Genomic DNA, 16,052 nt, shown 5'->3' with positions numbered 1-16,052 from the left:
CACTGAATGAACTAATGAAAATTGATTATAATTTTATAGATTTTTGGACCATTGCTGGTTCTTTAATGTTCTAGTTTCTGGATTTAAGAAATCTATTTCTCTTAATCTAACTGTAACTTACAACAATTTAGTAGATTATACTTTTGAAAACAGAAATGAAGCATTAATCCCTGCCTGATTTTTCCAGAATTTTGAAATCCTTACTGAATACTCTTATTTTCATGATGATATAGTTGTTAGCAAAAGTCCAATAAGAATCTGTTCACCTTACAACAGGACATAATTGGAAATTTTTGTTATATTATGAAGGTTTTTACTGGAATATCATATTTAGGAAGTGTACCTAAGATGAGTTATGACTAGTAATTTTAAGGAAGTAAGGTTGACTTTTATGGAGAAAATGCTTACAAAGCACTGTGAGAAATGGGAAAGTTCTTCTTCAAAGATTATAAAAAGTCACAATTTCTTACTATAAGATGGCCTATCCACTTTTATATGTGTGTGTGTGTGTGTGTGTGTGTGTGTGTGTGTGTGTGTTCCAAATCAGTTGTCCTAGCTTGCTCCAGCATGCCTGGACGGAACTAGATAAGCCACAGCCCATAGTGCAGGCTATTCCTTATTTGGAAATGCTTCCTTTACTATCCCTGGGCAACTTCCTTTCCTTTCTTTGTTCTATTCCCCTAACCTAATTAAGAAAGTTTTAAACTAATAGCCAATTGGTTAAAGTGTAAAATGTGAGGTCCTATTCCAGCCAATGGAAACTGGACACAGCAGTAGGGTAGACACATAAGGTTATAAGTAACTCTGTCTCCTTTGTTCGGTGTGCTCTTGTGGCTGGACAGCTACTGAGTAGCACCCTTTCTGCAGAAAGTAAAGCTCGTCTTGCTAAGAGATCATTTGTTCCCACGTTAATTCTCTCTCTTTTTTTTTTGGAACATCAAAGACTTCATTCCCAGCAGCACTCTGAGAAAAGCCACGCTGATACCTAGATTACAGGGTTCACAGCCTTACAGGTTAGTAAGGAAGGTCATTTCCTGGTAGGCCCAGGAATTTAGGGATTTTGGGGGGCCTCAAGAAGAGAGGAATTCAGGCTGGGTGTGGCGGCTCACATCTGTAATCCTAGCACTTTGGGAGGCCCAGGCAGATGGATCACAAGGTCAAGTTCAGGAGATCGAGACCATCCTAGCTAACATGGTGAAACCCTGTCTCTAATAAAAATACAAAAAAATTAGCCAGGCATGGTGGCAGGCGCCTGTAGTTCCAGCTACTTGGGAGGCTGAGGCAGGAGAATGGCGTGAACCTGGGAGGCAGAGCTTGCAGTGAGCCGAGATCACGCCACTGCACTCCAGCCTGGGCGACAGAGCAAGACTCTGTCTCAAAAAAAAAAAAGAGAAGAGAGGAATTCACACAAAGCTATAAGGACTGCAGCTGAAATTTGATAGTATGTTCTTAGCTTGGCTTTTAGCCTGAATAAGGTCTTTAAAAGTCAAATCTGAGATTCTGTATGAAAACTTCCAACAAAGAAACTTGAAAGCACCTATATGGTCGTAGCCTGTTCTTGCTGCAATTATGTAAATAATCAAGCAAAATATAACAAAACTAGACTTATTTTTAAAACAAGAATAGTCTTACTTTGATTATGATCAAAAATGATGGTTACTACAGACACAAATTTTATGTTTCAATGGAAGACTATAACATGACCAGGCATGGTGGCACATGCCTATAATTCCAGCACTTTGGGAGGCCAGAAGTTCAAGAGCATCCTGAGCAACGTGGTGAACCCTGTCTCTACCAAAAATACAAAAATTAGTTGGGCATGATGGCATGTGCCTGTAGTCTCAGCTAATCAGGAGGCTGAGGAGGGAAGATCATTTGCACCCAGGAGGTAGTGGTTGCAGTGAGCTGACATTGCACCTTTGCACTCCAGCCTGGGTGACAGAGCCAGACCCTGTCTCAAAAAAATTTTTTTAAAGGAAAACTATAGCCATTGTGGGTTATCAGATTCTAGTCTTGTTTCTTGTTTCTGGGCTATTTTTACCTCTTTGTAAAGTAGATCCTGCCATCTGATGAATTTTTTCCCACAATGATACTTGGGGAACAAGAAGCCAAGTATTGTCTCTCCTACTAATGTATCTATTGTCAGTTAATTTGAAGGCCTCTAATCCTGGAACAAAGTTAGAAGAGGAAGGTTTTGCTCCCCAAAATGCATAACCAAATTGTGGTACATTCATGCACTGGAATACTATTTAGCCATAGAAAGGAACAAGCTATCAACTCACACAAAGACATGAGTGAATCTTGCATGCACATTGCTAAGTGGAAGAAGACAGTCTGAGGAGGATATACACAGTGTGACCCCATTTAATGAGACACTGGAGAAGGCAAACTACACAGATGGGAAGCCATTGGCTCCATGAGGTGGGGGGTTGAAGCATTCCATATGATACTTTAATAATGGGATACCTACCACAATGCATTTGTTGAAATATGCAGAATTTTACAGCCAAATGGTTAAAGCAAACTCTATTCAAATTAAATAAAATTAATCAAGATGTGGAGTATCCCAGGATAGAATACATTATGTGAAAAAGAATTTAACTATGCTACAAATTACTATGGTTTGGATGTGGTTTGTCCCCACAAAAACTCATGTTGAAATTTGACCCCCAATATGGCAGTGTGGGGCGGTGGGCCCTGGTTGAAGGTGTTTGGGTCATAGTGACGGATCCCTCATGAATAGATTAATGCCCTCCCACAGGGGTAAGTGAGTCCTGCTCTCACAGGAATGGATTAATTTCTGCAGGAGTAGCTAGTTAAAAGGAGTCTGGCTTCCTTGGCTTCCCTCTTGTTTTCACTTTTGCTATGTGATCTGTAGTGCACCCCTTGCTCCCCTTCCACTCTCCACCATAAGGTGAAAAAGACTGAGGCCCCACCAGATGCAACTGCCCAATCTCAGACATTCCAGCCACCAGTATTGTGAGCCAAATGAACCTTTTTTACTAATAAATTACCCAGCCTCAGGTATTCTGTTACCGAAGCACAAAATAGACTAAGACAAAAAAGTAGGTGAAAACTCACTGAAGATGTAGTGAAAATGGTGTTGACCTAAATCACTTTGAAAATGAATAGAATCTGTAGGCTGAAAGCAAATGAACTATACTTCATCATTGGATTCCATTTTATAAAGTTCTTTCCAACAGAAGCAATTGTTAACCATTGTAAAACCACAGTATCTGTATCTGGAATACAACAATGACTTACATAAGCCGCAGATGGTAGGAATCACGCCTCTCACTGGTGAAGTGGGAGGTTACAAATTAGCAAGGCGAGAAGGCTAGAATGATTCATGTGATAGTAGATCAGAGGTGGAGACATCAACATCGTAGGAAAAGAAAGAGAGATCAGACTTTACTGTGTCTATGTAGAAAGGGAAGACATAAGAAATTCCATTTTGACCTGTACCTTGAACAATTGCTTTGCTGAGATGCTGTTAATTTGTCACGTTGCCCCAACCACTTAGCCCCAACTTTGAGCTCACAAAAACATGTGTTGTATGGAATCGAGGTTTAAGGGATCTAGGGCTGTGCAGGATGTGCCTTGCTAACAAAATGTTTACAAGCAGTATACTTGGTAAAAGTCATTGCCATTCTCTAGTGTCAATAAACCAGGGGCACAATGCACTGTCAAAAGCCACAAGGACCTCTGCCCTGGAAAGCTGGATATTGTCCAAGGTTTCTCTCCATGTGATAGTCTGAAATATGGCCTCATGGGATGAGAAAGACCTGACCATCCCCCAGCCCGACACCCATAAAGGGTCTGTGCTGAGGTGGATTAGTAAAAGAGGAAAGCCTCTTGCAGTTGAGATGGAGGAAGGCCACTCTCTCCTACCTGCCCCTGGAAACTGAATGTCTCAGTATAAAACCCGATTGTACATTTGTTCAATTCTGAGATAGGAGGAAAACCTCCCTATGGCGGGAGGTAAGACATGTTGGCAGCAATGCTGCCTTGTTATTCTTTACTCCACTGAGATGTTTGGGTGGAGAGAAACACAAATCTGGCCTACGTGCACATCCAGGCATAGTACTTCCCCTTGAACTTGATTATGACATAGATTCTTTTGCTCACATGTTTTTTTGCTGACCTCCTTACTATCACCCTGCTCTCCTACCGCATTCCTCTTGCTAAGATAATGAAAATAATAAAAACTGAAGGAACTCAGAGACTGGTACAGGTGCAGGTCCTTGGTATGCTGAGCACCGGTCCCCTGGGCCCACTTTTCTTTCTCCATACTTTGTATCTTATTTTTTTCTCAGTCTCTCATCCCACCTGATGAGATATACCCACAGGTGTGGAGGAGCAGGCCACCCCTTCATCTGCCACCCAATGTGGGTGCCTTTGTCTAGGGTGAAGATATGCTAAGAATGTGAGCATTGAGGATAGTGGATGAGAGATTCCTGAGTACATCCACCGTCAGCCTTGCGGTAAACTTGTGCGCTCAGAGGAACCCAGGGTAACAATGGGGCAAACTGAAAGTGAATATGTCTCTTATCTCAGCTTCATTAAAATTCTCTTAAGAAAAGGGGGAATTAAAGCTTCTACAGGAAATCTAATTACACTATTCCAAACAATAGAACGATTCTGCCCATGGTTTCCAGAACAAGGAACTTGAGATTTAAAAGATTGGGAAAAAATTGGCAAAGAATTAAAACAAGCAAATAGGGAAGGTAAAATCATCCCACTTACAATATGCAATGATTGAGCCATTGTTAAAGCAACTTTAGAACCGTTTCAAATAGAAGAAGATAGCGTTTCAGTCTTTGATGCCCCTGAAAGCTGTGTAATAGATTGTGAAGAAGAGGCGGGGAAAAATCCAGGAAAGGAATGGAAAGTTCACATTGTAAATATGTAGCAGAGCCAGTAATGGCTCAGTCAATGCAAAATGTTGACTACAATCAATTACAGGAGGTAATATATCCTGAAACATTAAAATTAAAAGGAAAAAGTCCAGAACCATTGGGGCCATTGGGGCTAAAACCACGATGGCCACCTCCTCCTCAGCCGAGTGAGTGCTGGGGGAGGTAGCGTGAAACTAGGCTCGCTGCGACTTGGCTCCAGGCACTCATTATTGTCCAACCTACCGTTCACTATGGTGAAGGAGGAATTCAGACTCACCCTGCAGCTTCCTGTATAGGTCAAACAGTGGCCGCTCCCTAAGGAAAAGTTCGGGGTGCTACATAAAATAGGTAAAAAGCTATTTATAAAGGACATGTTTCACCCACTTCCTGTCTTTAGAATTCTTCTGTGTTTGTAATTCAGAAAATATCAGGCAGATGGCTCATGCTAACTGACCTAAGAGCGGTTAATGCGGTAATTCAACCTATGGGGCCTCCCCAACTCGGGTTGCCTTCTCCAGCCATGATCCCCTTTAATTATAATTGATCTGAAGGATTGCTTTTTTACCATTCCTCTGGCAAAACAGGATTTTGAAAAATTTGCTTTTACTATGCCAGCCATAAGTAATAAAGAACAAGCCACCAGATTCCAGTGGAAAGTGTTACCTCAGGGAATGCTTAATTGTCCAACTATTTGTCAGACTTTTGTAGCTCAAGTTCTTCAACCAGTTAGAGACAAGTTTTCAGACTGTTATTCATTATGTTGATGATATTTTGTGTGCTACAGAAACAATAGACTAATTGACTGTTACACATTTCTGCAGACAGAGGTTTCAAATGCAGGCCTAACAATAGCATCTGATAAGATTCAGACCTCTACTCCTTTTCGTTATTTGGGAATGCAGGTAGAGGAAAGAAAAATTAAACCACAAAAAATAGAAATAAGAAAAGACACGTTAAGAACATTAAATGACTTTCAAAAATTGCTAGGAGATATTAATTGGATTCAGCCAACTCTAGGCATTCCTACTTATGCCATGTCAAATTTGTTCTCTATCTTGAGAGGGGACCCAGACTTGAATAGTAAAAGAACATTAACTCCAGAGGCAGCTAAAGAAATTGAATTAGTTGAAGAAAAAATTCAGTCAGCACAAGCAAATACAATAGATCACTTATCCCCATGCCAACTTTTGATTTTTGCTACTACACATTCTCCAACAGGCATCATTGTTCAAAATACAGATCTTGTGGAGTGGCCATTCCTTCCTCACAGTACAGTTAAGGCTTTTACATTGTAGTTAGATCAAATGGCTACATTAATTGGTCAGGCAAGACTACAAATAGTAAAATTGTGTGGAAGTGACCCAGATAAAATCATTGTTCCTTTAAACAATGAACAGGTTAGACAAGCCTTTATCAATTCTGGCGCATGGCAGATTGGTCTTGCTGATTTTGTGGGAATTATTGATAATCATTATCCAAGAACAAAAACCTTCCAGTTTCTAAAATTGACTATTTGGATTTTACCTAAAATTACCAGACATAAACCTTTAGAAAATGCTCTGATGGTGTTTACTGATGGTTCCAGCAAGGGAAAAGTGGCTTACACCAGGCCAAAAGAATGAGTCATTGAAACTCAATATCACTCAGCTCAAAGAGCAGAGTTGGTTGCTGTCATTTCAGTGTTACAAGATTTTAATCAGCCTATTAACATTGTTACAGATTCTGCATATGTAGTACAGGCTACAAAGGATGTTGAGACAGCCCTAATCAAATACAGTATGGATGATCAGTTGAATCAGCTGTTTAATTTGTTACAACAAACTGTAAGAAAAAGAAATTTCCCATTTTATATTACTCATGTTTGAGCACATACTAATTTACCAGGGCCTTTAACGAATGCAAATGAACAAGCTGACTTGCTAGTATCATCTGCCTTCATGGAAGCACAAGAACTTCATGCCCTGACTCATGTAAATGCAAGAGAATTAAAAAATAAATTTGATATCACATGGAAACAGGCAAAAAATATTGTACAACATTGTACTGAGTGTCAAGTCCTACACTTGCCCACTCAGGAGGCAGGAGTTAATCCCAGAGGTTTATGTCCTAATGCATTAGGGCAAATGGATGTCACACATGTACCTTCATTTGGAAAATTGTCATTTGTCCATGTGACAGTTGATACTTATTCACATTTCATATGGGCAACGTGCTAGACAGGAGAAAGTACTTCCCATGTTAAAAGACATTTATTATCTTGTTTTGCTGTCATGGGAGTTCCAGAAAAAAGTAAAACAGATAATGGGCCAGGATACTCTAGCAAAGCATTTCAAAAATTCTTAAATCAGTGGAAAATTACACATACAAGAGGAATCCCTTATAATTCCCAAGGACAGGCCATAATTGAAAGAAATAATAGAACACTCAAAGCTGAATGGGTTAAACAAAAAAAGGAAAAAGAGAGTAAGGAGTATAACACTCCCCAGATACAACTTAATCTAGCACTCTATACTTTAAAGTTTTTAAACATATATAGAAATCAGACCACTACTTCTGCAGAACAACATTTTACTGGTAAAAAGAACAGCCCACATGAGGAAAAACTGATTTGGTGAAAAGATCAAAAATAATACATGGGAAATAGGTAAGGTGATAACATGGGGAGAGGTTTTGCTTGTGTTTCACCAGGAGAAAATCAGCTTCCTGTTTGGATACCCACTAGACATTTGAAGTTCTACAATGAACCCACCAGAGATGCAAGGAAAAATGTCTCCGTGGAGACGGAAAACCCTCACTCGAGCATCATCAAATCACCAGGTGAACAAAATGGTGATATCAGAAGAACAGATGAAGTTGCCATCCACAAAGAAAGCAGAGCTGCTGTCCTGGGCCCAGCTAAAGAAGCTGACACAGTTAGCTGAAAAAAGCCTGAAGAACATAAGGGTAACACAAACTCCAGATAATATGCTGATTGCAGCTTTAATGATTGTATCAATGGTGGTAAGTCTCCCTATGTCTGCAGGAGCAGCTGCAGCTAATTATACCTACTGGGCCTATGTGCCTTTCCCACCCTCAATTCAGGCAGCCACTTGGATGGATAATTCTATTGAAGTATATGTTAATAATAGTGCATGGGTACCAGGCCCCACAGATGACGGTGGCATTGCCCAACCTGAAGAAGAAGGAATGATGATAAACATTTCCATTGGGTATCATTATCTTCCTATTTGCCTGGGGAAAGCACCAGAATGCTTAATGCCTGCAACCCAAAATTGGTTGGTAGAAGTACCTACTGTCAGTGCCATTAGTAGATTTACTTATCACATGGTAAGTGGAATGCCACTCAGGCCACAGATAAATAATTTACAGGACCCTTCTTATCAAAGATCATTACAATGTAGGCCTAAGGGGAAGCCTGGCCCCAAGGAAATCCCCAAAGAATCAAAAAGCCCAGAAGTCTTAGTTTGGGAAGAATGTGTGGCTGATACTGCAGTGGTATTACAAAACAATGAATTCGGAACTATTATAGACTGGGCCTCTCGAGGCCAATTATATCATAATTGTATGGGCCAGACTCAATCGTGTTCACAGGTCCCATCCATCTGGCCCATTAATCTGGCCTATGATAGTGATTTAACTGAAAGCCTGGACCAGGTTCATAGAAGGTTAGAATCACTCTATCCATGGAAATGTGGTGTGTAAAACCCCCTTATATGCTATTTGTAGGAAACATAGTTCTTAAACTAGATTCCCAAACTATAACCTGTGAAAATTGTAGATTGTTTACTTGCATTGATTCAACTTTGGATTGGCAGCACCATATTCTGCTAGTGAGGGCAAGAGAGGGCATGGGGATCCCTGTGTCCATGTACCGACTGTGGGAGGCTTCCTCATCCATCTATATTTTAACAGAAGTATTAAAAGGAGTTCTAACTAGATCCAAAAGATTCATTTTTACTTTGATTGCAGTGATTATTGGTCTTATTGCAGTCACAGCAACTGCTGTGGCTGCTGGAATTGCTTTACACTCCTCTGTTCAAACTGCAGAATATGTGAATAATTGGCAAAAGAATTCCTCAAAATTGTGGAATTCTCAGACCCAAATAGATAAAAAATTGGCAAACCAAATTAATCATCTTAGACAAACTGTGATTTGGATGGGAGATAGGCTCATGAGCTCGGAATATCTTTTTCAGTTGCAGTGTGACTGGAATACACCAGATTTTTGTATGAAATCTCGAGCTTATGATGAATCTGAACATCATTGGGACATGGTTAGATGCCATTTACAAGGAAGAGAAGATAATCTTACTTTAGATATTTCAAAATTAAAAGAACAAATTTTTGAGGAATCAAAAGCCCAGCTAAATCTGGTGCCAGAAACTGAGGCAATGGTAAAAGCTGTTGATAGCCTCACAAATCTTAACCCTTCCACTTGGGTTAAAGCCATTGGAAGTTCCACTATTGCAAACTTTATATTAATCCTTGTATGTCTGTCCTCTCTATTGCTAGTCTACAGGTGTACCCAGCAGCTCCAGAGAGACAGTGACCAGCGAGAACGGGCCATGATGACCATGGCGGTTTTGTCAAAAAGAAAAGGGGGATATGTAGGGAAAAGAAAGAGAGATCAGACTTTTACTGTGTCTATGTAGAAAGAGAAGACATAAGAAATTCCATTTTGACCTGTACCTTGAAAAATTGCTTTGCTGAGATGCTGTTAATTTGTCACATTGCCCCAGCCACTTAGCCCCAACTTTGAGCTCACAAAAACATGTGTTGTTTGGAATCAAGGTTTAAGGGATCTAGGGCTGTGCAGGATGTGCCTTGCTAACAAAATGTTTACAAGCAGTATGCTTGGTAAAAGTCATTGCCATTCTCTAGTGTCAATAAACCAGGGGCACAATGCACTGCGAAAAGCCACAGGGACCTCTGCCCTGGAAAGCTGGATATTGTCCAAGGTTTCTCCCCATGTGATAGTCTGAAATATGGCCTCGTGGGATGAGAAAGACCTGACCATCCCCCAGCCCGACACCCATAAAGGGTCTGTGCTGAGGTGGATTAGTAAAAGAGGAAAGCCTCTTGCAGTTGAGATAGAGGAAGGCCACTGTTTCCTGTCTGCCCCAGGAACTTAATATCTCGTTATAAAACCCGATTGTACATTGTTCAATTCTGAGATAGGAGGAAAACGTCCCTATGGCGGGAGGCGAGACATGTTGGCAGCAATGCTGCCTTGTTATTCTTTACTCCACTGAGATGTTTGGTTGGAGAGAAACAAATCTGGCCTATGTGCACATTCAGGCATAGTACTTCCCCTTGAACTTAATTATGACATAGATTCTTTTGCTCACATTTTTTTTGCTGAGCTTCTTCTTATTATCACCCTGCTCTCCTACCGCATTCCTCTTGCAAAGATAATGAAAATAATAATCAATAAAAATTGAGGGAACCCAGAGACTGGTGCCAGTGCAGGTCCTTGTTATGCTGAGTGCCGGTCCCCTGGGCCCACTTTTCTTTCTCTATACTTTGTCTCTGTGTCTTATTTCTTTTCTCAGTCTCTCATCCCACCTGATGAGATATACCCACAAGTGTAGAGGGGCAGGCCACCCCTTCAAACGTAAACTTATGTTTAGTTTAATATAGAGACACACAGTTCTACATAGAAAACTTTATAATTAGGTGTGTATAGGTAGGTTAGATACACACATATATTCCTAGCATTGCTAATGAAGGACAAGATACAATGTACTCATTCAGCAGCCAGATGCAAGTTTTCCTACCATTCTGAAAGGAATCAGGCTCTTTGAAGAAATGTCTGATACTAGAACTGGGACAGTAAATATAGGAGCCAGGATAATCTTGAAGTATCAGAAAGTAATTAAGTACTAAAAAAATTAAAATATATCAAAGAAAAATAAGAGCCAATAATAAAAGCTACCAATGGCCAACACAGGAATGAATTGTGCAACACAATGCTGCAGTGTTGAATAATAACTAAAGCTTAAAGTATTTATCTAGGTGTCTGTATTTGTATACATAGGTGATTAAGCAAATGGAGTTGCATAGAAATCTCCTTTGCAAAAGAATTCCAAATAATTGATGTAGACACTCAGCCATCAAGAAGGTGGAGCCAACTCCTCACTCCATAAGCATGGGCTCTGCATAGTGACTTGCTCCAAAAGAACACATGCAGTATGGACAAGGAGGAAAAATAACTTCACAGTGGAGAAACCTGACAAACAGTAGCTCTGCCAAATGATCCAAGTGAACATCAAAGATGACAGTTCACCTTGAGAACATGAAGTGACAATGGGGGACATTCTACAAAATTCCTGACCAATCCTCCTCAGTACTATCAAGGTCATCAAGAGATGGAAAGCCTGACACACTGTCACAGCCAGGAAAAGCCTACGTGATGACTACATGTCATGCGGGGTCCTGGATGGGATCCTGGGTCAGAGTAAGACAGAACTAAGGGAGTCTAAATGAAATATGAACTTTAGTTAATAATAGCTTATCAGCCAGGCACGGTGGCTCAAGCCTGTAATCCCAGCACTTTGGGAGGCCGAGGCGGGTGGATCACGAGGTCAGGAGATCGAGACCATCCTGGCTAACACAGTGAAACCCCGTCTCTACTAAAAATACAAAAAATTAGCCAGGCGAGGTGGCGGGCGCCTGTAGTCCCAGCTACGTGGGAGGCTGAGGCAGGAGAATGGCGTGAACCCCGGGAGGTAGAGCCTGCAGTGAGCCAAGATCGTGCCACTGAACTCCAGCCTGGGAGACAGAGCAAGACTCCGTCTCAAAAAATAAAATAAAATAAAATAAAATATAAAAAAATAAAAAAATAGCCTATCAGTATTGGTTCATTAACTGTGACAAATTATGTAAGATATTAATAAGCCATGTGAGACACACTGATAGAAGATGTTAATGAGAGGAAACTAGGTTGCGGCTACATGGCAAATCTCTGCTTTTTTTTTTGGCAATTTCTTTGTAAGTAAAAAAATGATGTAAAATAAAACTTTATTTAAAACATTGTTATATTTTTTAATGCTTCCTTGTTTAATTATTTATGCTGTGAATTACTAGTAATTGACATTGTTAACTAATCCTGTTTTTTTAAGTAAGAGCATTATGACACAAAAAATTAAACAGTGCAGACTGATACATAAATCAAAACAAATGTTCTTTACATGTTTTCTGTTATAGTAGTAACACATATGTGTAAGCTTCATTATCATATTTTTTTCTTGTGCTGTGGTTGTGTCCTGGGTTCATTCTCTAAAATGCTCATCACCTTAGACCAGGAAAAAAATAAACTTACAGACTCTGTTTCAATTCATGGCTAAATATTTTCAAAACAGTGACTTTGTAAAAATACGTTCCAATGGCAAATTGATTCATTGTGATGCGATCACTTATTCCAAAGACTTCTTGTCTTTATTTTGTTCCCATGCCTACCTTTTAGCCATAATACAACAGAATCAAATGTTGGCCGTTGGGAAAAAATATTCAAAGAAAGAAAGAATGTGAATAGAACTTACAACCATGATGATTCAATGTTTTACTACAATGCTTTCTAAAACAGAAGAGTGTAAAAGGATATTCAAAGTCAATTTCCTCGGCGAGGCTTTGCAGAAAATGAGGAAACTAGAGAAACAAAAATGGCAGGACATTCTACGGGTGATTTTCGATGTTGCTATGTTTTATGGGAAAAAAATACTTTACCTTTTAAAGAATCACAAAGAATTATTGGGAACCCAAACTCTGGAATGTTTGCAAATTTAATTGAGCTTCTATGTAATTATGTCTATGTAGCTAGGCATGAAGTTGATGGTTTTTTAAAAATCTATGTCTTATTTGTGCAATAAACTACCCAATAAATAATTAATGCTCATAGGAAAACATGTTAGACTTTGTGAAGGGAAAATAAATCTTGGGGACACAAAATCACAAAGCTAAAAGGAAAAGTCAAGCTGGGAACTGCTTAGTGAAAATCTACCTCCCATTCTATCCAAAGTCACCCGTCTGCTCACCAAGATAAATGCATATCTGATTGCCTCATTTGGAGAGGGTAATCGGCAACGCAAAAGAATGAAACCATTTGTCCCTTACCTACCTATGACCTGGAAGCCCCCTGTCTGGCCTTCTTTTCAAGTTGTCTCAACTTTCTGGACTGAACCGATGTATATCTTACACATATTGATTGATGTCTCATGTCTCCCTAAAGTGTATAAAGCCAAGCTGTGCCACAACCACCTTGGGCCCATGTTGTCAGGACCTCCTGAGGAAGCCTCATGGGCATGCATCCTCAAACTTGGCAAAATAAACTTTCTAAAAAATCTGAGAGCTGTCTCAGATTTTCAGGGTTCATACATGTAATGTAGGATGTCAATGTTTATAAAACAGACATTATTCTGTCTACTATTACAAATATGCTGCCAATTAACCTTAGGCTTTCTCAACAAAATGAAAAATGATGAGGTACAAACAATATATGTAAACTTAAATAATGTTGCAAGTTTTAATATGCCTACTTTTCAATTTTTCAATACTATTTTTACTACTTTAACACTGTAAGAAAAATGAGTAATTAAAACATGAATAAAAGTGTTTACAAGGGGTGCACGTGTTTCCTCCAGCCTCTGCCCATCCCCAGCTTTCATCCCAACGGTCCTGATGGTGGCTCTAAGCATTTCTCCTTTCTCTATATCAAGATCTCTCTCCAGAAACAAGCCCAAATCTTACCATATGTTGTGGCACGCTATGATGATGAGCAGTGGTGAGCAGCTGAAGCCTCAAGGAAGGGATGCTTTTGTAAAACAAGACTTGTAGAATATAACTTGTGAAAGTAAAGCCTATGGCAGAGTTCGTCCTCAGCACACGGGGAGCAGACAGGAAGCTTTTGCCTCACCTTCCTCAATGGCCTGCAGCCACGTCTCCCCAGGTCAGTCTTAAGGACAATGAAACTCTGGTCTTCACTGTAGACACGCTACCACTGTAGACATGCTCCAAAGCCATGGTGACCCACCTTTGGGTGGGTCCTGAGGAGAACAAAGCTCTGGTTCTAATCCTAATCCTAACCCTGTCCCAAGACTTTGACCCTGAACCTAAACTCTGATCCCTACCCTGCTCCCTAATTCTCACCCTTACTTTGACCCTGACTTTGATCTTGACCCTGATCATGACCCCACCTCTAACCATACTTCAGCCCTGACTCTGATCCAGATCCCAACCCTAACCCTAACCCTATTATTATCTTTATGATCTATCTCTAATCTTACCCTCTAGCGCTAAATAGCTGTACCCAAAAGCACTTTTAAATTATTTAACTTCTTTTCCTTGAATTCTCTAAGGATATCCTAAAGGAGATGTCATTATGTATTTTGTATTCCCTCTAAGTGGTATGGCTTCAGATATGAAGTTCTAATCCTTTGCAAGACATAAAAAGTTTGGACGGTAATAGTACTGGGTTGTTAGGGATGCATGTTGGCATTCATGGTAGTCATTGGTGCTGTTCTCCAAATATTTTCAGTTCATTTTTTATGAATGCATTCTGACTGTTCCATCCTACCTACTTAAATTTTGGCATGGCCACATGACTTTTTTGTTTGTTTGTTTGTTTTTTGCCAATGGAGGTGAGATGAAATAACATGTCACTTTTTCAGAAGAGATCTCCAAGAAACAGAGTTCTATTCTGCATGCTTTTTTCTCTTTTCTATAGCAATGGGGATCTTATTGATGGTCCCTCCTTCCATCTGGATTCCTGTGTTAGGACGACACAGCACAGAGCTACCTCTCACCTGACCCATGATGAGATGTAAATAAATGACGAAGAAGATTTTTGACCCACTGAAATTTGGAGGTTGTTTGTCACCACAGTTTAACCTAGCCCCCATTGACTGATGCAGGGCTGAAGAATGAGTCCAAACTGGATCTGGACAAGACATGTGAAGAGCGCTCCAGGCTGAGTAAAATTCAAGTGTTGTCTCAAAGATAACAGTGAGCACAATATGTTATTGGGGTGGGTGTGGGATAAATAAGGTATATCAGGTGAGAATAACGAGAAACTCAACTTTAAAAGATGGTGCTGATTTGGACTGTGGAGAGATCCAAATGCTCTACTTAGCATTTGACATTGTGATGGATGAACACACTAATTAAGAGCCCAAAATGAAGGCTTGGGATGAACATCTGAGGGTGTCTAATATCCCAATTTTTCATCCTAGAATGGGCAGAGTCCTTGACCCCCTTCTAGGGAGACTTCCAAAAGAAAAAAGACCTGCATTTCTTCAACAACCCACACTGAGAGACTTTCCTGCACTTTTGACCTGTCGCTAACACTCCTCACCTTTCATTCTGTCATCAGTGTTTTGGGGAAGCACCTTTAACTCTCTATGATTTACAGGTTATTAAGTGGCCCTTATAATTCCCTCCAGGGGTGGAAAACACTAATGATGATGGTGTCTGAGCTCACAGCAGCAAGCAGGCATCTGTGTTCAGCAGCCATGTGGCTCATTGCTAGGAGCTTACTAAATACAACGTTCTACAACATTGCTTAACACAAGGGGAGACGCTCCTGACTCAGAGGGTTTAATTGCTCACCTACTTCTTTTTCTGCCCTCTTGGGCTCCTAAAATGAAAAGAGCCCTGGGGTGATAAATTGAGTCAAAGGGGTGCCAGCCGCATCAGAGAAAAATAGATTCCTAAAAAATCCCTGGCCTAAGATGACAGCCTTGGCTGGATAAGCTTGAATGTGCTGATAGTGGACATGGTAGAGTGAAGGTGGTTGAAATCTTCATATTAAAGAACTTCCACCCAGATTGCAAGAAAAGAGAGAGGAATGGAGATGGCAGCACGAGTTCCTACAATAAAAGCAGATGTTTTGAGATCAGTTATATTTGTTCTGAAAAAAATACAGAAACCAAAGTTTAGCCTGAGTCTACAATTAATTGGGCAATAAGCGAGAGGCACATATGGCATAGACAGATTTAAACATTTCTCCCTTATATTAATACAAGTACTAAAATTACAAATACATTGATTCCAAATAAAACAAATATTTAAAAAACATAAATATTCTAGCATGTTTATGGAATCTACAGTAGTTTCTGAAGGAGATCTCACAAACAGGTTTGGTTTTTGAAGATTAGAACT

General features: G+C 40.0%; 1 pseudogene; it reads left to right on the top strand.

The window, feature by feature from the left end:
- Positions 1–3,611: 3,611 nt before the first annotated feature.
- On the top strand, positions 3,612–10,339 carry LOC131383751 (uncharacterized; annotated as a pseudogene).
- The last annotated feature ends 5,713 nt before the right edge of the window (positions 10,340–16,052 follow it).

The sequence above is a fragment of the Hylobates moloch genome, unplaced genomic scaffold, assembly GCF_009828535.3.
Source record: "Hylobates moloch isolate HMO894 unplaced genomic scaffold, HMol_V3 SCAFFOLD_6, whole genome shotgun sequence".
Classification (NCBI taxonomy): domain Eukaryota; kingdom Metazoa; phylum Chordata; class Mammalia; order Primates; family Hylobatidae; genus Hylobates; species Hylobates moloch.
This window is presented reverse-complemented; position numbering and strand designations above follow the sequence as displayed.